Here is a 24,545-nt window from a genome sequence, read left to right as displayed (position 1 = left end):
GAGCAAGGAGGACATCAAAAGCAGACTCGCTATGGCAAAAAAGGCATTTCTGGCCAAGAGAAGTCTACTAATATCAAATACCGGCCTTAATTTGAGGAAGAAATTTCTGAGGATGTACGTCTGGAGTACAGCATTGTATGGTAGTGAAACATGGACTGTGGGAAAACCGGAACAGAAGAGAATCGAAGCATTTGAAATGTGGTGCTATAGACGAATGTAGAAAATTAGGTGGACTGATAAGGTAAGGAATGAGGTTCTACGCAGTATCGGAGAGGAAACGAATATGTGGAAAACACTGATAAGGAGAAGGGCAGGATGATAGGACATCTGCTAAGGCATGAGGGAACGACTTCCATGGTACTAGAGGGAGCTGTAGAGGGCAAAAACTGTAGAGGAAGACAGAGATTGGAATACGTCAAACAAATAATTGAGGACGTAGGTTGCAAGTGCTACTCTGAGATGAAGAGGTTAGCACAGGAAAGGAATTTGTGGTGGGCCGCATCAAACCAGTCTCAGTAGACTGATGACAAAAAAAAAAAAAAAAAAAAAAAAAAAAAGTTTCAAGGACCGGCTTTAAGTGATTACTGTAGAAGTATACTACAGCTTGCTGCATATCGTCCCCGCAGGGACCGCGAAGACAATGTTATGTTAGTTACGCTCGCATGGAAGAGGCGGTTAAAAAATCGTTCTTCATGCGTTCTATCCCTGAATGGAACGGAAAAACACCCCGATATCTGATACAGCGGGACGCAACCTCTGCCATGCACTTCAGCATGATGTCTGTATTGGTGACGTTATTATGTTGCAGAATGTTTTACCTTCACGTGCCATGACATTCCTGGAGGCCGACAATTCCTCCGTAGGAATCAAAATTGGTTTCGAAAACAGCGATTCTATGATCTGCAGCACCTCTTTCCATCCACAAGACCCGGGAAGCAGTAGGCACGGGCGTCTAGAAAGATGCCGTGTTCCTTGACTTCCAGAATGTATTTGATACACATCACTGCCGTCTAATGAACACAATACGAGCAAACAGAGTACTGGGTCAGCTTTCGGATTGAATTGAAGAGTTCCCCGTGAACAGAACACGGCATGACGGATATAAATCTTCAGATTTGAAAGCAGCCTCAGACGCACGCCACAGGAATGTTACTTCACCACTAATTTTCGCAACATATATGTAATAAGGTAGCGATGTTCTTCAGTTTTACCAGCAATTTATGAGTCGTCTGCACAAACGTCTTCAAAGTTATCGACCTCGATCGATACCTTCATTGCAGTCTGCATCCCCATGTGTACTTCTTTGGCTGATTAGCTGCCACTTCGGCCGTTAAGTTACCATGAGAATGGCATCCCTTCCACTACAGTTTTCTATCATTTAATGGCGGCCATCTTGACTTTTACGTTACCAAGACAACAGCGTCGTTCATTTTGAATTCTTATCAGAGGGAACTGCCAAGTAAAAATACAATGACGTGAGTGTATTTTAATGGTTTCATCTTTTAATGTAATTTTACCTGTTATTATGTCTTTACGTAATATCTGTAGGTGCATATAACTACTACTTTCTAGTTTATTCGTTTATAGACAAAACATTAATAAGGACTACGTTTGTCATTCACACCAGTGTCACTAGATGACGCTGCTTCTTCTCCCGTTCTGTAAATTTGTTTATTTTATTTTAACATAAATGGCTCTGAACACTATGCGACTTACCATCTGAGGTCATCAGTCCCCTAGTACTTAGAACGACTTAAACTTAACTAACCTAAGAACATCAAACACATCCATGCCCGAGGCAGGATTCGAATCTGCGACCGTAGCAGCAACGCAGTTCCAGACTGAAGCGCCTAGAACCGCTCGGCCGCACCGGCCTGCTTTTTAACATAAATGACTACTTGCCTTATGGTTTGTAATGTATTAAGCTATTGTGTACTCGTAGAACTTACTTTGCAAATTACATACAGCAAAGACGTTTCAATTCTTCTAAAGCGTTTGCCATTGGCTGTTGCTGACGTAATCCGTAGTCGGAGGGGGAACTGCACACTGTTTAACCCGTAGCTCCACATCCATCAGTCACAGTGTACAATCATGAAAAAAAAACCGAGAAGCCCATGGCACCATCCATATGGTTAAATGCCACAATAATTCTGTATTTTCTTTTAACGCAACATGTAGTAGTACTGTACGTAATTTTGCTGTTCCAAGCCTTGCAGGGCCCAAAAAATCTGAGGATGGCCTTAACATAAGCCGAAACCGGTCATAATAAACAAAAGTTATTGCGATTTCGACTGTTGTCGTAACCAAAATTAATAACTGATCTTGTTGACAGCATCGGATCTTTCTTAACTCTATTCGCTGTAGATGTTGCTGTTGTATACAGAGAAATATCAACACTAGAGAGTCGTAGCGAAATGCAGGAAGACGTGCAGAGGTTAGACGCTTGGTGCAATGACTGACAATTAACCCTCAAAATAAACGAAGATAACGCTTTGAACACAAATACCAACAAAAACCCGTCGTGATTTGGTTACACGACGTCCGATCGGTCACTGGAAAATAACACTTAAATAGCCGGGAATACGTGCACGGTGCGATTATGAGTGAAACGGCCACATAAAAGTTAGTGCAGGTAAGGGAGATGCCGCACTGAAATTCACTGGACGAATTCTCGGGAATTAAAGTGCGCCCACGGAGGAGACAGCTTACAAAACCCTTGTTCCACCAGTGCTTGAAACGTGATGGTGTGTTTGGGATCCATAGCAGATAGAATAGAGGAAATGAAGAAGATCGAAAGAAGAGTAGTGCATTTTTGTTACAGGTTTATTCAGTAAGGGAGAGGCTCAACACTGTGTAACCATCTCCAGTGGCAGACGCTGCAGGAGAGGCGTTCTGCATCACGGTGTGGTTTGCTGTTAAAGTCCCGAGAACGCACGTTCCTAGAAGACTCGTCCAATATACTGCTTACTCCTACGTTTACCTCGCGACAAGAGCATGAATCTAGAATTAGGGACCCTGCAGCTCACACATAGTTACTGACAAAAGTTATTCCCACATAGCAATTTCCACTGGAACAGGAAATGAGGAAGTGTCAGAAGTACAGGAAGAAGACTCCACCACACATCATAACCTGACTTGCGGAGAATATACGGGGTGATTTCGTGATGATGTTGAAAAGATTCCAGCGATGGGTAAACGTGCCAAACTGAGGTTAGGGATCGTGCTCCTGAAACGACCAAGTCGAGATTTACAAGCGAAAATCGTCCTGATACCTCCGAGTGGGAAACACTTGTACCGGTACTGTTATTGCTAACAGAGTAGGATGGCAATTTTCAGAGGTAGTACTATGGATCGAAACAACAACAAAATGGGGTAAACATGGGTTCTGAAATGCATACCTTAAGAGCTATGAGCATTTTTTCGATACCGTGAAACACATCTCTTCTAACGCAAGCTTCTTGGCTTATTTTCGAAGGAGATTGCTCCAAAACAGGGAAAAATATCCAGTAAATATGAGCAGTAAGAAGCGTATCTTATAAGCCGTGAACACTCGTTCAGTAGGAGATGTCTTTCACAGTATCGAAGCTCCCAAAGTATGCACTTTAGAGACCATGATCACCACAGTTTTATCTTGATTTGGTCCACACTACCACCTCTCAAAGTTACCCATCCTACAATCTTAGCAACTAGAGAGCTGGTGCATGTGTCCCCTGTTAGAGGTATCAGAACGATTTCCCCTTACGTCTTACGACTCGGTCGCTCCAGAAGAGCTCCCATGCCCCAAAGGGATACATTTACCCTTTTCAATCACCACCGACAATTTGTAACATCAGCACGGAACCACCCTGTATGCAAATTGAGATATACGTTTAGTTCTTCCGATCCGGCCTTTCGCCTGCCGCTACTGCTTCCAGCACAGCACTCTCGATCGGCGGGTAGTCTACTTTAGTGTTGCAGGCGCTGCTCCGGCGAGAATGATGCACCGAGCATAGCATTGCGTATTTTGCAGACATTACTCCCCACGGACAACAACACCACTCTTGCCACTCTAACCTGTAGCAAATGGCACCAGAGGTGCCAGCCCCGATCAGAAACAGTGTGCTTAACAGCGACAGCGGCGCTACAAACGCAGGGACAGTGTTGCATCCGCAACTGGCATCTTCGCTAACGACGTGCTGTATCCTACCGCCTACGGCTCTGGGCCTTATATCTGCCCCCCAGCTGCCAGTCAATCGAAGATCTCACTAAGTCTAGCCTCAAGCGATGATACTGTGGATGGAGATTATCGCTGAACACATAGACTCTTAAAACCACACAGAAAATCTGCTCCTGAAATAATCGATTTCGGTTTATTATTGTCGCTAGCTGAGTATCGGGTGTACTCGGGTACGTGTGCATTACAATCCTATTAGTTCATTTCCTCCTTTCTTCTCTCTCTGTCCGTCTCCTGCTGCCCCCTCTCTGTCTATCTGTTCCTCCTCTCTCTCTCTCGAAGTGACGCAGTGGTTAGCACACTGGACTCGCATTCGGGAGGACGACGGTTCAATCCCGTCTCCGGCCATCCTGATTTAGGTTTTCCGTGATTTCCCTAAATCGTTTCAGGCAAATGCCGAGATGGTTCCTTTGAAAGGGCACGGCCGATTTCCTTCACAACCCTTCCCTAACCCGAGCTTGCGCTCCGTCTCTAATGACCTCGTTGTCGACGGGACGTTAAACACTAACCACCACCACCACCTCTCTCTCTCTCTCTCTCTCTCTCTCTCTCTCTCTCTCTCTCTCTCCCTCCCTATACATCTGCTCCTTTCCCATCTGTCCACCTCGTCCTCTACCATCTCTCTGTCCACCTCATCTCCCCGCCCCCTCCCACTCTGCCCATCTCCCTCTCTCCCTGTCCAACTTCTGCTCATCCCTGCTACTTTCTGTCTCCTCCTTCTTCATATATACGATCACTTCTTCCTTCCCCCTATCTGTCTGTTCATCTATTCCTCCCACCTTCTACCTATAGGTCATCACTCCCAAGCGCATACGAGGTTGTGGGATCTTGGTTGCTGTATCTTACTCCGACGGCTGGCTATATTTCCAGATGGTTAGTAATTTGTGTACAAAGTTTCGTTGAAATCGATCCAGGTGTTTAGAAGCAGTTGGCATCTACACATTTGCTAGCACACGCACATATCAGATACATTTAATATAAAATCAACATGATCCACACATAATCGTGAATTTCACACTGCAGTTTCATGTTCACGTATCGCATTGTTGTTGAAGTCGTATAATGATATAATTTTGCATGTTCATCGAGCGGTATATGTGGACATTGTCTACGAAATTTGTTGCGAATATGTTCCATACCTAGTAATTTATAAATTAAAACATCATTATCATGTTAACATTGAATATAGATTTAAGTGTCAGGAAGTCATTTCTGAAAGTATTTGTATGGACTGTGGCCATGTATGGAAGTGAAAAATGGACGATAAATAGTTTGGACAAGAAGAGAATAGAAGCTTTCGAAATGTGGTGCTACAGAAGAATGCTGATGATTAGATGGTTAGATCACATAACTAATGAGGAGGTATTGAATAGGATTGGGGAGAAGAGAAGTTTGTGGCACAACTTGACTAGAAGAAGGGATCGGTTGATAGGACATGTTCTCAGGCATCAAGGGATCACGAATTTAGTATTGGAGGGCAGAGTGGAAGGTAAAAATCGTAGAGGGAGACCAAGAGATGAATACACTACGCAGATTCAAAAGGATGTAGGTTGAAGTAGGTGCTGGGAGATGAAGAAGCTTGCATAGGATAGAGTAGCATGGAGAGCTGCATCAAACCAGTCTCAGGACTGAAGACCACAACACCAACAACATCATGTGGCGGTTTTTCACGCAGTTCAGTGTTTACGACGTCGTATCTCCTGAACTTCGTGTCGTACAGTGGTGTATTTTTGGAGGTACGTTCGGTGACATGTGAATAGTGTCTCCAAAATGTGCTGTAAATGAAGTCATTAGTAAAGAAGTAATAAATCAAATACTTAGTGTGGCGGTTTAACAGTAAAAATGCAGTAAGCGATAAACTTCCTTTCTTTCATCATTTTGGGAGGTGTGCGAGAGAGAAAAAGTCTCGTAAGGGTTTGAAAGTTTGTGCCTTGTAAGTAACTGAGTGCTCTTATTTTCAAACTTCTTATGAATATAATCTGGCTATTTGTAACTTGTGAGTTACGATTCTTTTTCATCGCCACTCCTAAGTTTTTGACAAATAGGTGGCTGTTACTCCTATAGTCGTTCTTTCGGGACAGTAAGTGATTTGTGTACCAGGCCTGGTTTAAATCGATCCAGTGGTCTAGGATTACATGTGGAAAAACACACACACACACACACACACACACACACACACACACACAGGTTCAAATGGGTCAAATGGCTCTATGCACTATGGAACTTAACATCTGAGGTCATCAGTCCTCTAGAACTTAGAACTACGTAAACATAACTAACCTAAGGACATCACACACATCCATGCCCGAGGCAGGATTCGAATCTGCGACCGTAGCAGTCACGCGGTTCCGGACTGAAGCGGCTAGAACCGCTCGGCCAACGAGGCCGGCCACACACAGGTACATACATATTTTTAACATATATGGATTACTTGCAGTAATAAATGCAGACCTCTAAAGAACATTGAGAAATGCTAATGACGGTGAAGGAGTATCAGATCACGATCAATACGAGGTTGAGGCTACGGCGGAAATGGGTCTTATTGTCTCCAGAAAACACTGCGGAGCTGAAGACGACGGGCGCGGTGACAGCCAGGGATAAATCAATCAAATTTACCTCCTCTTCCAAAGAACACTGTGGAAATATTCTCTTATCCCCATATGACGTCCCAAGTTTGTCGAGCCTCCTCCCGTTTTTAATCTTTTACAGCAGACAGAGCACTGTACTGCCAACACACCTGACGCCTGAAGACGACAGGGACAAACTGCCTCTCGTAGCCCAGGTGGGGACAACTCTCGCACACTGCAGGCCATCCAGCAGACGACGCCACACTGTATCAGGCACAGTATTGTTTCGGCAATGCTGTACCGATTCTTATGTCGTACGATTGTTCTTAGTTGCTTACTGCAGGCGTTTTTTCTAAAATAGTGCTGATAGCTTTTCCCAATTTTTATAATAATAACTCAATATTTCAAAGGAATTAAAATTTTACGAATACACAGCACTCGTCTTGAAAAACAAAGGTTCTTTTTTTAAAAAAAAAAAAAATCGAAAAATTTTAGCACTGTTACCGGTGCACATTCACTGCCGGTATTTTTACCTATTTATTAGTAAAAATTTCAGAAGGCCTGCTATAATAATACGAAAACTACCTAAAAATACCAGTTCTCAAAAACTAAAGCACCGGCATCGGTTTTCACTGGTCGTATCCTCCCATGCCTATATAAGACTTGACAGCACCGACGCCGAACGGCCAGCCATCTCCGTCGGAGCCTTCGTCCCTTCCGACGCTGCCCTTCCTGGAACTCCTCGATACCGGGCTGGTAGTGCTTCTGTGGAAGTTAATCTGTGTGTGGGGTTAGTAAGAACTCCGCTGACAGCTGTAAATCTTTTGTTTTATTGAAACACAGTCGGTTTCGTGACCTACAGCCGCATTATCAGGTGCAACCTACATGGCAGAGAGTAATACACGGTGTCTTAACTTCGTGGATATTGTTAACTACTGGGTGGGGTACCCGCCATCGCTTAGGGAGTTGACATCAGCCGGCCGGGGTGGCCGAGCGGTTCTAGGCCCTTCAGTCTGGATCCGCGCGACCACTACGGTCGCAGGTCCGAATCCTGCCTCCGGCATGGATGTGTGTCATGTCCTTAGGTTAGTTAGTTTTAAGTAGTTCTATGTCTATGGGACTGATGACCTCAGATGTTAAGTCCCATAGCGCATAGAGCCATTTAGTTGAGATCAAATTGTGTGGTAGTATAAGATGTAAAATTTTTTTATTGAAAACAAATTCTAAATAGCTATAATACTTGTTTAGAAGCAACATTTTTCAGTTTTTTATCCGGGATACATATGCACAAATTTTTCGAATTCCTACTCGAAAGTAAGTTACGTATAGTTGACCATGAGAGAAGCAGGTGTCTTGCAGGTTGATGCTGCAATATTTTAAAAGTTCGTCATTGCGCTGTGTTAATTGTAAACTAATTTGACTGGAAGCTACAGTCTTTGATATTCGAATGGTATTTCAGTAGAGTTCAGTGATATTCTGGGGATAGTTTGTGTCCTCTGTACTTTCCAGTCATAAGTTAGGCTTCGATGGCGTTATTCGATAGCTGTTTGACGATCATCCTTGTTCCATTCTGTAGTTTTGGTGAGTTGAGATATCTGAGTAGTGTCATCGGAGAGCCAATTTTAAGTGGAAGACAGTGTGGTGGCTTTCCTGGTACTTGCGACGAGTGTAGAAATTCTGTAGAGAAATTCACACTTTCTTCAACGTTTACCATCGTGTCGATCCATTTGTATATCCTCTCTTCACCGGGAATATTCTTTTGAATACAAAAGTTGATATCGTCGTCAGTACTATTTTTACTTGACAAAATTGTCTTTCCAAATACCCAGTCCGGATTGGTACAATTGTGAATAATATTTGGATAAATTTGGTCAGTGAGTACGTTTCCAGCAGTGGCTATCGATGTTGCAGAAATCACTATTGATTATGCTTGTCCATTACGGATATTTTAGAACCGTGTCTGTATATAGAATGTAAATAAGTTATACAAAACTGCAGCCAGACACTTTTTTGAATAATTATGTTTTATTCCATGAACCGGTTTTCGAACCTTTTCAGGTTCATCTTCAGCTGGTTTCAGGAAGTTACATCATTATTGCTAGCATAATGCTGGGTGCTGGCTCTATGACAAAAAGATGGAACACACTTTAATGTACCACCATGACTATAGCTTATCTGTCGGTATGGGTGTAAATTTAGTTTTTTACTTACTGCGACAGTATAAGCGGCATTTGTCGGTTAGTGTCCATCTGTATGGCTCCATTTTGATGTCCAGTTGTTATATCACTACACACACTTCCACACAAACTATATTAATTACACTCTGACAGCGAGACTCGTCCAGCATCCAGCATGCGCTTTACAACCGTTGCTTGTAACAGAGATCTTGACAGAAAGATGTGGCATAGGCCTACTTTGCACAGAGATGTAATTTGTTCTTCTTTACATGTATTAAGGTCGATATAAGGGCAAATATTTTAATCAGACTGGCGATAACATGAGAGTACAAAATAAAATAAATAAACTACTTCAAGAACAAACTTCAGGTGATCTGATAGCTTATTTCTATTTGTATATTACGTATAATACAGGCAGTTTATAGCATTTTTTTATTTTTAAGTGATTGGCATTAACATGGATATCCATGAATCAATGCTACAGATTTATTGTATCTGCAGTGAGATGCAGCTGTCTGTTAGACTAGGACCTTTATATTTAAATTTAAAACTAACCTTTAGATGAACTGTTGACTTATTTCTGTTGTTATGTTAACATGATCTGGGGCATTAGCAAGAGTACGTTGTGTTTATTTTAGCTAAAGGTATATGTATAAAAGTTATAGTGATTGTAACGGACTAAAGCTGTTTGTATGGCTCTACACTTTATATTTAAAAACTATGAACAAACAAGTTCTTTAACTGTTGACATATTTTATTGTAACATTAAAGTGATCTGGAATATTGGTAAAGGCAACTTCTGTTTGTTCCAGCTAGAATTAATATGTATAAAAGTACTGATTTATATTAGCAGTAGAGGGCTTTGACATTTAGAAAATCACTGTTGAATTTAATGAGGCGCGTCGTATGCTCAGGAGAATATGTGCATCCGCCTGTTTGTAAAAGTTGATGACCAGAATCTGCTGTTGTTTCATTTTTCGATATTTCAACTCCCATATTTTTTGTTAGTCACAGTATTTATATGTGTGGCCAGAGATGTGATCCTTGGGTTTTTTTTTTTCACGCTCTGATCTCGCCTGCTTGTGTTGACTTGGGGATAACTGCAAATGTTTGTCGAAAATCTCCTGAGAGTATGAGTGGGCCTCCTCCCACCACTTCAGAGTTCCCTCGCAAGTCTTGTAATGTTCTGTCCAGAAGATAACTGTAGCTTTCTTTAGAAGTTCAGCTCCGTGGGGTAGCGGTGCGGTCTAGGGCACCTTGCCACGGTTCGCGTGACTGCCCCCATCGCAGGTTCGAGTCCTCCCTTGGGCATGATTGTGTGTGTTGTCCTTAGTGTAAGTTAGTTCAAGTTAGATTAACTAGGGACCAATGACCTCAGCAGTTTGGTCCCATAGAACTTAGCTCTTGACATTTTACGTATTGGAAATTGTTCTTCAGCTATATTCAACGATAGTTGTAGGGCGGAACGAGCCGTTCATCCTGCTTCCACAGCTGTGGCTGCAGTGCCGGATTATGGGAGTGCAATTGCGATGTGTTGTTTAGCACGTATTTCCGCAAACAATAGATTTGTTAGAAACGTTGTCCCTGTGCCGCCTGGTGTGTCCAAGTAAATAATTCCGCAATTGCTGTTCCGATCCATGGTAACGTTTAAACTTCCTGTTGGTTGTAATTGAAGAGTGGCTTGTTGTGAGCAATGTATTGAAATAGTTCGTTGATGATGTTGCTCTTCTCCTTTGTAATTTCAAAGTTTAACACACGGATAGTATCTTTCCGCGGTGCTTGCATCCGAAGTTGTCCTTAGGTCTGGTTGTTTATTGCTAGACATTCAGCTTCTAGGCGAATGAGTGTTTCATTGAACATTCGTCGTTGAATTCGACGGTCAGGATGAGCTTGCCCAATTTGGTGTAGTTTGTCATCACTCATAGTCTCTTTGAAGAGGTCCCATAGGTGTTTTGGATTTTATGGGTTACATGTTGGTAGAATTATGGCGATTAAGTCATTTGTTCAGCTGAGGCTGTTAGTGAGGCTTCTTGTAGTGTTGATTCCCTTTGGTGATCGTTTTCTAGTATTCCTAAGCGCTGGCAGGCTTCCGTAAACGTCTGGCATAGTCAACCGTCATCTATGAAACTTGTTGGTCTCTGTATTTCGTGTAGCAACATCCTAACATAGAAACATTCGCCATTGTAGGATGCACATTGTATACTCCGCCTAGTGCGCCAGTTTTCATGGTTCCTCGACGATCTTACACTACTGGCCATTAAAATTGCTACACCGAGAAGAAATGCAGATTATAAACGGGTATTCATTGGACAAATATATTGTACTAAAACTGACATGTGATTACATTTTCACGCAGTTTGTGTGCATAGATCCTGAAAAATCAGTACCCAGAACAACCACCTCTGGCCGTAATAACGGCCTTGATACGCCTGGGCATTGAGTCAAACAGAGTTTGGACGGCGTGTACAGGTACAGCTGCCTGAAAGAAAGGATATTGCGGAGACATGTCTTAGCCACAGCCTGGGGGATGTTTCCAGGATGAGAATTCACTCTGCAGCGGAGTGTGCGCTGATATGAAACTTCCTGGGAAATTGAAACTCTGTGCCGGGCCGAGACTCGAACTCGGGACCCTTGCCTTTCGCGGGCAAGTGCTCTACCATCTGAGCTACCCAAGCACGACTCACGCCCCGTCCTCACAGCTTTACTTCTGCCAGTACCTCGTCTCATACCTTCCAAACTTCACAGAAGCTCTCCTGCGAACCTTGCAGAACTAGCACCCCTGAAAGAAAGGATATTGCGGAGACATGGCTTAGCCTCATCCTGTAGGATGTTTCCAGAACGAGATTTTCACTCTGCAGGTTCGCAGGAGAGCTTCTGTGAAGTTTGGAAGGTAGGAGACGACGTACTGGCAGGAACCTTCTTCAGAATAAGAAGGTTGGGCTATCCCGACTGAAACCTAGGTAAATTCTAGGCAAACAGTGCAACTGAGACTGTTAATTATTAAAATTAATATTTACACAGTTGGTGACAGGGCCGCGAAATGTTGAAGATATTTACGGTAAATACTGGTTGTAGGTGACACGGTGGAGTTGTTGCCCGATGATCTCCCATAAATGCTCGCGTGGGGACAGCTTTGCTGATCGAGCAGGCCAAGACAACACGTCGAAAATACGTAGAGGATGTTGGGTTACAACAGCGTTATGTGGGCGAGCGCTATCCTATTGGAAAACACTCCCTGGAATGCTGTTCACGAATGGCGGCACAACACTTCGAATCATGAGGCTGATGTACAAATTTACAGTTAGTATGCCTTGGACAACTACGAGAGTGCTCCTGCTGTTACACAAAATCGCACCCCAGACCGTAGCTCCCGCTATCAGTCCAGTGTGTCTACCACGCTGACAGGTTGGTTTCGGGCCCTCAACTGGCCCTCCTCTAAACAACACACGCCATCACTAGGACCAAGGCAGAACCAGATTTTCATCAATGAATTCTCGATTGACACCACTGAAGTTGGAAATTGCGGTGGTTTGGGGTCGGTGTAATACACGGTACAGGGCGTTTGGCTCGTGGTTTGAAGCTGTCCTTAAAGTAACCGACTTCCAGCAGCGTTTTGTGCGTCTGTGATGCCAACTGCTCCTCAGAATTCTGCTGCAGATGCAGTAGGATGTTTCAGAGCCATACTGCGAACGCAGTGGTCTCCCCTCTCGGTAGTGGATCAAAATAAAATGTCCAGACACTCTGTGAGCAAAATAGTACTGAAACAGAGGATGACAGACTAATGGCCGCAATGCTCAATGTCTTTTTCCAAAACTGTTTCACAGAGTAAGACTGCACTGTAGTTCCTTCTCTAGATTGTCGCACGGATGAAAAAATGGTAGATATCGAAATAGATGACAGAGGGATAGAAAAACAAAATATCTCAAAAGAGGAAAGGCCACTGGACCTGATGGGATACCAGTTCGATTTTACACAGAGTACGCGAAGGAACTTCCTGTAGTGGTGTACCGTAGGTCTCTAGAAGAGGGTAGCGTTCCAAAAGGTTGGAAAGGGGCACAGGTCATCCCCGTTTTCAAGAAGGGACGTATAACAGATGTGCAGACCTATAGACCTATATCTTTAACATCGATCAGTTGTAGAATTTTGGAACACGTATTATGTTCGAGTATAAAATGACTTTTCTGGAGAGTAGAAATCTACTCTGTAGGAATCAGCATGGGTTTCGAAAAACCCGATGATGTGAAACCCAGCTCACGCTATTCGTTCACGAGACTCAGAGGGCCATAGACACGGGTTCCCAGGTAGATGCCGTGTTTCTAGACTTCCGCAAGGCGTTTGATACAGTTCCCCACAGTCGTTTAATGAACAAAGTAAGAGCATATGTGTGATTGGATTGAAGAGTTCCTAGACAACAGAACGCAGCATGTCATTCTCAATGGAGAGAAGTCTTCCAAAGTAAGAGTGATTTCAGGTGTGCCGCAGGGGAGTGTCCTAGGACCGTTGCTATTCACAATATATATATAAATGACCTTGTGGATAACATCGGAAGTTCACTGAGGCTTTTTGAGGATGATGCTGTAGTATATCGAGAGGTAGTAACAGTGGAAAATTGTACTGAAATGCAGGAGGATATGCAACGAATTGACGCATGGTGCAGGGAATTGCAATAGAATTCAATGTAGACAAGTGTAATGTGCTGTGAATGCATAGAAAGAAAAATCCTTTGTCATTTAGCTACAATATAGGAGGTCAGCAACTGGAAGCAGTTAATTCCATAAATTACATGGGAGTATGCATTAGGGGTGGTTTAAAATGGAATGACCATACAAAATTAATCGTCGGTGAAGCAGATGCCAGACTGAGATTCACTGGAAGAATCCTAAGGAAATGCAATCCGAAAACAAAGGAAGTAGGTTACAGTACATGTGTTCGCCCACTGCTTGAATACTGCTCACCGGTGTGGAATCCGTACCAGATAGGGTTGATAGAAGAGACAGAGAAAATCCAACTGAGAGCAGCGCCCTTTCGCTATTACTAAACGATGCAGAAACACGCCTATCAATTTTGTTTATGTCGCGCAACTCCTGCTTGGCGTTGCGACTTTTTGCGCCAATGTATTTTTTTATTTCATTTTTAAATGAAGGCATTCACTTTTTTATGTGCTTCAGTCTTTTTCTGAAATTTCAAAAATTTACGTTGTACCAAATGTGAAACCGTGTTCAAGCTACATCACGGTCATGTAACTAGGAACAAATATTCAATTGAGATTTAAAAGCGATGCAATCGATAAAATTTTGTCAGTAATTTATTCAGTCGTCAATCTGTTATATTATTGGTCAGCCGGTTTGGCCGAGCGGTTCTAGGCGCTTCAGTCCGGAACCGCACTGCTGCTACGGTCGCAAGGTCGAATCCTGCCTCGGGCATGGATGTGTGTGATGTCCTTGGGTTAGTTACGTTTAAGTAGTTCTAAGTTCTAGGGGACTGATGACCTCAGAAGTTAAGTCCCATAGTGCTCAGAGCCATTTGAACCATTTCGAACAACCTTGAAAATTTTCTGATAACTTTATCCATTTCTAAGATACATAGGTTTAAAGACACCATACTGTTTCAGGTAAAATAACCACGTAAAGTACAATGTGAGACGAAAACATAATTTATAAAGTGCCTTCGGTACCATCTGAGAACCACATGTTGCAGTACTGAAGCATATGTAAAACTTTTTGCGTTTAAAATCTGGTGTGAGGTGTAAAATTAGTTTTCGGTTAGTTCAATTTCACGTAAGTGAACCACAAATTTTTTTTTTTATTTATTTTTTTTTTTATTCATACGAGTTACATCCCCTGCTGCAGTAGGTATTAGAAGGGAACCAGCGGAAAAATGCTCCTATCGGAGCACAAAAAATGTGATTATGTCCTGTTTATTTAATAGACTGGCTGCAAAGTGGTATACCAACTACCTGATTCGTCGCAGCTCGTGATCGTGCGGTAGCGTTCTCGCTTCCCGCGCCCGGGTTCCCGGGTTCGATTCCCGGCGGGGTCAGGGATTTTCTCTGCCTCATGATGACTGGGTGTTGTGTGCTGTCCTTAGGTTAGTTAGGTTTAAGTAGTTCTAAGTTCTAGGAGACTGATGACCATAGATGTTAAGTCCCATAGTGCTCAGAGCCATTTGAACTACCTGAGTCTACCTTCCTTAGCACACTTGAAAATGCGGAACTCACACTGTTTACAAACGTTGAGCTAAAAACAATTTCACGTCTAGCAGCAAGAAAGCAATAGAAAATGATGGCAACTGCTTATGATGGTCGCTAGTTCGTGTTCCTTAATGCGGTCCTAAAATTAGTCTCTAGGCTTAGGTACATAGCAAAAACTGTCATGGATTCCTACTTCCATTATCCTCCCCTATGAAAACAAGCTGTTACATTTCGGTTGCACGACAAATAACACAAATTTAAAGGTTGTAAATTCAATCAAACCACATACCTAAGGATTGCAATTACGAACAACTTAAATTGGAACGATCGCATAGAAAAAGTTGTGGGAAAGGCTAAGCAAAGACTGAATGAACACTTAGAAGATGTAACAAGTCTAAGAAAGAGACCGCCCACGCTACGCTTGTCCGCCCCCTGTTAATGATCCTATATCGCCCAGCAATACTCCTGCAGATAGGATTGACAGACGTCATCAAAAAAGATAAAAGATGGATCCCTAGTTTTGCAGTATTATCGCGAAATAGGATGAGAGTGTCGCGAATATGATACGCGAGTTGGAGTGGCAATTAATTTAAAAAAAACTGCGTTTTGCATTGCGTCGAGATGTTTTCACTAAATTTCAACGGTCCACTTTTTCTTCTAATTGCAACAATATATTTTTCACTCCCTGTCAAATAGGGATAAATGACTATCGTAATAACGTAAGAGGAGCTTGCACGAAAACATTTAGGTGTTCGCTTTTCCGACATGCTATTAGAGAGGAAAGCCATAGAGAAATAATACGAAAGTGCTTCTACAAGCCCTCTGCTAAGCACGTAACTGTGAACTGCAACGATATTATGTAGATGTCTCCAAAGGGATGTTTAGTACATCGTGTGTGAGTGTGTGATGAAATTTTACGGATATTTTTCGCTCTATTGCCGGCGTTCTGAGACGAGGCTGCCCTCGGTTCCAGGTCGCGGCGGGCGGTGCAGGCGGGTAGAGGGTAGAGGGTAGCGGGTACCCACCCCCACCCCCACCCCCACCACCACCGACCGGCCGCGGGCGCCGCCCCCTCCCTTCTCCTGGCAGGCGACCCTCTACGCATGCCCGCCACCGCGCGTCGCCTATATAAGACGGCGGCGGCCTCGGGCGTCCACTGCCGCCCCGACGCCGCACGAGCTCGCTTCGCTCCGACGCCGACGTCTGCTCGCTCTCCGCAAGGTAGGACGCTGACGCTACGCCGCGCTGTCCGCGGCGCTCCGCCCCCGGCAATAAATTACCGCCCCCCGTCCCAACCCCCGTATGTCTCTTACTGTCGCAGTTGTCGAACAGTTTTAAAACGCGCAATGCATTTATATGACCGTCATGATAATTAACAATACAAATTTCGCAACTAATTTCGTCAATTTTCTCCAGGCATTTTCCAGCTTTCCTTCCACCGTCTGTCCAGTCACGTTCCAGACCATTGTCTTATGTACGAGATGTATAATTTAAATCTCTTAATTTTGGTTCCCAGTCAAGATAAGCTGCTGCGTAAATTTGACACTTAATTAAATTTGTCGAATTTTATTATAGTGTTCCACTAACTGTTTACCTCTAGTGACTACAAGTTGTTCACTACCTTCTGTTGGCCATTGCGTTACCTAGTCATGCAATCTACTGCAAAAATTTCTTAGTTATCTTCATCAACTTTGTTGATCTTTAGTCTAGCATTCCAGCACTTGTGTACAACAAATCAGCACATATAGTACACTAATTTTTGTTGGCAAAAGTGCAGAGCGAATCATATTTTGTTTCTCACTCACGACTACATATTGCATAAATTTAAAACCTAAATTCATCAGTTTCGTTGAACTTTATTCTAGTATTCCAACATGTGTCTACCGTAAGTCAGCACATATTGTACACTACTATTTATTGAGGAAGACGTAGAGCGTACAATATTTTGTGTCCCAGTCACGTTAACATAATCCATAAGTTTCACACTAAACTTCAATGAATTTCCTCGAGTTACATTCTACACACTTGTCCACACCGAGTCAGAACATATTTTACTCTACTTGATGTTGGCGACATTGCAGAGTAAACCATATTTTGTTTAACAGTCATTACTATGTAATTTACAGCACGAATTTCTCATATAACTTCACCAGTTTTTTCATACATTGTTGTCAGATTCCACCATCAGTCTACATCAGATCAGCACATATGCACCCATTTGTGCTGATGATGCTGCAAAGCGAGTCATATTCTGTGTCGCAGTCATTAAAATATATTGCAAAATTTCTCAATTAACTTCATCACGTTGTTTTATTCTAGTGCTCCACCATTCTAAGTCAGCACATTTTGTACACGAATTTGCATTGACAGTGGTGTAGAACGGAGCAGGACATTAGAATCAAAAACAATAATGAAAATATCTGATTTAAGCTTACGTAAAAAAAATCGTCATGATTAAGTCAGAAAAAAAGTGGTGGAAGAGAAGAGTAAAATATAAGACAGACCCAACAATGATATTCTACTGATAATCCGCTTTTGCTGTCTGTAACGTCTCATACACCTCGCCCCTCAGTATATTTCCTATAGTATTTATTTAATTATCGTTGAGATCAAATTTATTCAGCTATCTATTTGCATAATTTTTAGGCAGGCAAACTGTTACTGCCGGCTTCTTCTGGCATAAGAAACAAGTAAAACCAGAATCAAGCACTTCTTTATCTATCTTTACTGAGAATATACATGTTTTGTAATTACGAGAAATATCGAAAGACGCTTTCGTATCTGATGATTGAAATTAATCAAAAAAATAAATAAATAACCCGTGAGCTTTGGTGGAATTTCTGAACTTACTGGAAAAGTTACAAGACCTACATCGCTAAACGTTTTTGCTGTTACAATGACAATATATATTACATCAGAACATATAATTGCATCATTCACCTCCAATTTGTTTCCAGACATTATTTTTATCTTATCGTACCTGCCTGGAACTTATTATTATTTATAGCTGTTGTGAAAATTAAAGTGTCAGAATGCGTTTCATGTGCCTCATACAATCATACAATAATACACTTACCATCTCTGTATGTGTACCTATTTAAGCAACTTCAAGCTTTATACTTGTTGCATAATTAAAATCGCCCACATGCTGTATATTGCAATTACAACATTGTGCATCACAATTTTTGCAAGTACTGACATCATTTATTTATAATGTTTTTGTAACTTTCTTTCTGCCCTACACGTTGTATCTACTTTTAAAAAATTAATATGAACTACATACTCAATGGGTTAAATCGCTTGTGATATATTGATACCTTTCACGGCAATCGATATTGCAAATTTCTAAAGTAATTTCAAGAATATATTTGAAGTTGAGAGAACTATTGCAAACACAGTTGGCATTACAAGTGGATGTTCATTGCCCAGATTAACATACTGTGTTTTGACAGCTTGTTCCCATCCCCATGCAGACAGCATCATAAGTCACACCATGTAAAATACGGCTGAAAAACGGTGCATCCTCCCAAAGTGAATGCACAACGATACAGAAAATAGCAACAAAAAAAAAGGTTCACAGTTGCGTAGCAGAAGTTTGAAAATAGATTGGTTAGTTGTGAGCAAATGAGGAAAATCGTCTGCAAATGGTAACTATGAGTCACAGAATTTTTGTCAATCTTTAAAGGCAGTTTCTAAAAAATATTCTATTTCATTGCTTGTTTCCAACAATTATGAAATCGTCCGACAAGTGGAGATTAAAAAGATAGCGTGGAAAACATAAGATTTTCACGACATTTTATTAAGACGTATTGATCTGAGGATATAACAATTGATTGGAACTAATAATAAAATATAAAAAATATTCTTCAAATTCTAACATTGGATAGCTGTACCCTTCATTATGACCTTCCATATTCCACCAGAAATGAGGCACATGAGGTGAAGATTTTCTGTAGAATGAGTCGTACTTATTCGTTAATTAAAGATTTACTCAGATACCAAACTCTCACGTTATCGCAAGTTACTGGAATAGACAAGAGATTCCATTTCCACGATGGAGAAAGCTGAATGATCCCATTTTCCATCCAAATATATTAGCTGTAATTGAACATCACTCAAGCAGCTTCCGTGGTATGAACACTGGTATTTAATATGGTGTTACATTTCTGTTATCTGGTTTTATATGTACTTATATACTAATTCTCCCCCATTCATGTAGGATAGTATTATTCCTGGAAGGAATTAAAATAAGTCCAATAGCGCTGTGGGTCAAAGGCCTGCGCTGACTATTGTACAGGGAAAGCAACATGCAGAAATCAAAGATGGAGAAGGTTCCTAAATTTATACTGACTGAAACATTTGATGGTATTTATGAAATCTTTAGCAAGATAGACTACCGAAAATTTATGTAAAAAGTGGGAGAAAAAAGTTCGAACTATTCTTACTGTATTTGTCCTGGTGCTTTCTTTCAGACTTTATCTTTCTACCCAATTCGTTTTACATTCCTTTCCTGATTTTGCTAGACAGTTGTTCCCATTTGCAGAAGATGAGCAACTGTTCAATAATGCATGGTCAGGTGAAGGCCTACCCATCGTGATTGTCATCGGTTTCTCGTAGTTCCACCATCCCCTTTACATGTGCAATAACATGTGCAAACTTTACTACTGACTTTAAAGCAAATCCAAGAAGGACGACGAAAGAACTGCGTTTATGCAGTTGAGAGTCATCCTGTAATGTGTAATTTACTAATAAAGAGTTGCAGATGAGGGTGAAATCATAAGAATTTAAGAAAAGACAAATGTAAAATGATTTTCATAGCTATGATTCCTTATAACAATTAGGTGCTGTAAGTGGCATAAACTTACAGATGCATCCAAAAACTGTATCACTACACCGCTAATTAAACAAAGAAAGTCTGGAGACATTTGGGTAAGCATTGCTGAAGTAAAGTACGTCTTGGTCCAAAAATACTGTGTACCTCATCGCCAATCCTCACTTGTATTTTTTACAGTATTGTTCCGTTTGCTAACAGTCGGCCAAAGTTCCGAGAGGAAACTTATATTGATTACACGGTTGTCACCTGCCTGGATACCATTCCCGGTACAGACATACTACGGGTTGCATAAAATGACATCAGTAGGGGCAGCTGAATCACCTTTTATGTAGGACTGACTTTTGTCCGTGGCTTTAGCCACATATCGTACGTCAAATAGATTCTATGTAACATATTTTACACAGATTTCCTCTCCATTGAACATGACCTTTTGATTCTGTTTCTTTTTACTCGTACTGTGAACTCAGACTTACGGCAGTTTCGAGAAGAAGGAATCTTGAGAGCAGTTGTTTGATTCTCCGATGCCTTACAACATCTGGCTCCAGTGAGGACGTTAATTGTACCTGTGATATTCAATAGTGTGGGATTTTAGCGGAACACGCTGACAAAATTATTGGATTGCTACAGTGCCGATTCTCGTCATGTGGTTGATACGCTGAACAACGCAGATAAGAAACTTCAGCCTCATACTTTTAAAAGGTTCCATTTCAACTAAATACAAGAAACAAATAGTAATATGCCATTTTTTAACATTTTTGAATGGCACCCCTTCTCATTGTCACCCCCAGCCCTAGGTATAGTGAGCGTATCTTACTCCCACATATTTTTGTACGAATGCATGCATAAACAAAATCTGGTTGAAATTTCTGCAGGAGTTCCTGAGTTTTGTTCTCATGTCACCTCTTTTACCCCCACGTTCAGCCGTAGGGCTGCCAGGGCTGTCTTACTGTCAAAGTAATTTCTTTCCAGACGACAAGTGGTAAGAGTGGAAGTTGCATTGAAACTGCGTCAGGCGTTACAGAGATACGCTGTTAGGTCACTGTCCTTGTCCCCCGACCCCCTCCACTACTGCTAGCAGTGGAACGACTTTTGGACCGTAACCAGTAAGTGTAGCGCCCAAGAAAAATATGGATTCGACTCTGATATCGGTCTTTATCGAATATCTTTTTCATGTCACATCTTCCCACCCCCACCTCCAGGGGTGGTGGGGAAATATTACCCCTTAAGTATTTTTATGCAAATAAGAGAAATAATGAGTCACTTGTACACAAAATTTCGTTGGCATTACTCCGGACATCCCTGGATAATGCTTCCTTTTACCCTCACCACCACTCAGTGAGGGGCAGTTTACTCCCCCACAGCGCTCCTTTCCATACGGTAAGCGATATGCGTACCAAATCTGGGCACAATCAATCCTGTGCCTTACAAGGACACTGTAGATTCATAGATGTTCATGTGCAGGCGGTAATCTTTACCACTTTCTTGAGGAACAAATAAATACGAATGCCATTGACAGAGTATTGTGTTTTGCACCACTAGCAATCTGACACGGGCACCTACAGTCTCCTAAAAAATTGTAAATTGCATAAGCATGACTTGAATTTTATATTTATTCTCAAGTATTGCAATTGTTATGCCTACGATGAACAGGTTACCAGTCGAAATGTGGACTAATTTCATTAATTTTTTACCTAAGTGGTGAGTACGCCAAGAAAAGTTGAGAGCTGACATAAATGCAAGGCGTTAATAGGACTATTATTAATACGATAGGTTGCGAAATAGAACTAACAGAGAAAAATCCAATGAAGTTTTGTCAGGTAGTGTCTCTAGTATGCCAGTTCTGTGCATGCAGTGAGCACGTAAAGATGCCTAGAACAATAGTGTCTCACGCCAAGTACGCGTGTCCCCTGCGAGGTTTCGCCTGATTTCACGCAACCTCACATAACATACCTGTCATACGTCTGCTTCATGACAGTTCTCAGCCGCACACTGCAGGGCCAGTGAGGAAGAACCTGAAGCGATCTCAGCCATCATACAAGCCGGACTTCGCTCCCTCTGATGTTCATCACTGCTCACAAGAACTGATGGCTATGAAGACAACACTTTTGGCACAGGCAACGAACTTCAGACCAGCGCAGAGGAGTGGCGGAAAGCCCAAACGGCTGCCTTCTAAGACGAGGGCACTGGAAAATTGGTACAACGCTACGACAGATGTCTCAGTCGGAGATGCGACGATGCAGAGAAATAGCTCGAAGGTGTAGGAAATGTCGTTTTATGCCATCTAGACTACATCTGTGTCGGGAATGGTATCCAGACAGGCGACAGCCACGTAATCAGTGGAAGTGTCCCCTCAGAGCTTTGGGGAACTGTTAGCAAACGAAATCATATTACAAAAAATTCGAGACTTGGCCATGAGTTACACGGTATTTTTGGACCAAGATGTACCTTACTACTGCCGTACTTACCCAAGAGTCTCCAGTCTTTCTTTGTCTAACAGTGTAGTCATATTGGTTTTGGATGTCGCAGTAACTTTATTCCCATTGTAGTACATAATCTTTCGTTAACGGTTCAGAAACTTTGCCTTAAAAAAGTTTGGTTCACTGTTGGAAACAACGCAATTAATAGGCGATATCAAAATAGGAAGCGTGAAAGAAACAACATTCCCGTATATAGCCGCTGAGCGGTTTACGAGAGTAAGTACTATAAACTGAATAAATTTAAAGAGACATCGAAAACCTGTATAACTACACCGCTAATGACACAAAGAAAGGCTAGAGACACTTCGACAAGTATGGCAGAAGTGAGGTATATCTCGGTCCAAGAATACCGTGTAACTCCTGTCTATTCCTTACTTGTATATTGTACACCATAGTTCAATTTGCTAACAGTCGACCAAAGCTCTGAGAGGGAACTCGCATCGATTACATGTCTATCGCCTGTCTGGATACCTTCCCCGAAACAAAAGTAGTGCGACTTGCATAACACACCATTTGCAGGGGCAGTTGAATCATCATTTACACAGGACAATTATTAGTAAGTAACAGGCATTTAGGAAACGCAGGCTATTTCAGTGGGAATAGTAAGTATTTTAGGATCTGATGGTATTCATTAATTGGAATGAAACATCGCATGCTTGCAGAGACACAGTTGTTTCAATATAATCCAAACAAATATTCAGATGATGTTGTTAAGCCGAGGCAATTGATTAAGCTCAAAGTTGATGTTCATAAACTCTAACTTCGACTTCAATACACTTTGGAATTTCTTTGACAACACTATCACGTGTAGCTCATGTGAGATCGTTCTTTTGAGACAGCAGCGCTATCCATAACCCAGAAGATCAATTCGTCTTTTGTGTTTAGTTTTCCTTTTGTGGACTTCGCCATTCAGATAACCGTAAAGGCAAACGCGAAAATTTCTATCTTTCGATCTTTGTTGGAATTTTAGGTATAGACCATGTGTCTTCTGAATTAAATGTTCACTCTGGAGTGGAGTGGGCGCTGATATGAAACTTCCTGGCAGATTAAAATTGTGTGTTAACCGACACTCGAAGTCGGCACATTTGCCCATCGCAGGCAGGTGCTACGCTAAGCCTACCTAAGCACGACTCACGACCCCTCCTCCGACCCTTACCTCCACCAGTACCTATCTTCCAGACTTCTCACAAATTCTCCGACGAAACTTTCAGGACTAGCACTCCTGGGAGAAAGAATATTGGGCAGACAGTGCTTAGCCACAGACTGCGTGATGATTTCGGAATGAAACTTTTAGTCTGCAACGGAGTGTGTGCTGATGTGAAACTTCCTGGCAGATTAAAATTGTGTGTCAGACCGAGACTCGAACTCGGTAGCTTGTCACCTGACAAGTAGAAGATCAAAGGCTTCGTCATATTGTGTGAACATACTAATCCACGTAGCCAAAGGAAACGCCAACATTAATGCCGGAAGCTAGTTTTTAAGGAAATCTGGTTAACGGAATCTGTGAAGAGGATGCGCCAGTCCTACGCAGTTTAGTTAAAACAGGATAAACGCTCTTGAATCTAGTGCTGTGCGATTAGGAAGTCGTCCATAGTTTTCTCTAAATGCAGCGTTTCCATTACAAAACAAGCACACAAATAATGTGTCGTCAAATGAAATTAAATTAACTCACAGCAACTGGAGCTCGAACATGCGAATCAAAAACTTGTCTGCAAGGAACGTGCATCGACACGCCTTCGCACGTAATCTCTGATGCATAATGTATCCATGGCGAATCGCGCATTGTTCACAGTCTTACATAATACGGGCACGACGGTTCTGTACACTCTGTACATTTTGAACAAGGGTTCTGTACATGAGAGCTTTCAATGCCACCGCAAACAAAACTAGTGGCTTTAGATCTGCACAGCAAGGAGGCCAAGGAATTGGTCCACTTCTACCGATTCATAAAAATGGTTCAAATGGCTCTGAGCACTATGGGACTTAACATCTGTGGTCATCAGTCCCCTAGAACTTAGAACTACTTAAACCTAACTAACCTAAGGACATCACACACATCCATGCCCGAGGCAGGATTCGAACCTGCG

General features: G+C 42.0%; 1 protein-coding gene across 1 annotated transcript in view; it reads left to right on the top strand.

Annotated features, from left to right (window-relative positions):
* Positions 1–16,286: 16,286 nt before the first annotated feature.
* LOC126428061 (short neuropeptide F) overlaps positions 16,287–24,545 on the top strand; it is a 586,585-nt gene continuing 578,326 nt past the window's right edge. Inside the window, exon 1 of the mRNA XM_050089938.1 lies at positions 16,287–16,368. The gene's annotated coding sequence lies outside the window, so the exon portion shown is untranslated. The remainder of the gene's footprint in view (positions 16,369–24,545) is intronic.

This window comes from Schistocerca serialis, chromosome 12 (genome assembly GCF_023864345.2).
Source record: "Schistocerca serialis cubense isolate TAMUIC-IGC-003099 chromosome 12, iqSchSeri2.2, whole genome shotgun sequence".
Lineage (NCBI taxonomy): Eukaryota > Metazoa > Arthropoda > Insecta > Orthoptera > Acrididae > Schistocerca > Schistocerca serialis.
Note: the sequence above shows the minus strand (reverse complement) of the source record. Positions and strands in the feature narration are given on the sequence as shown.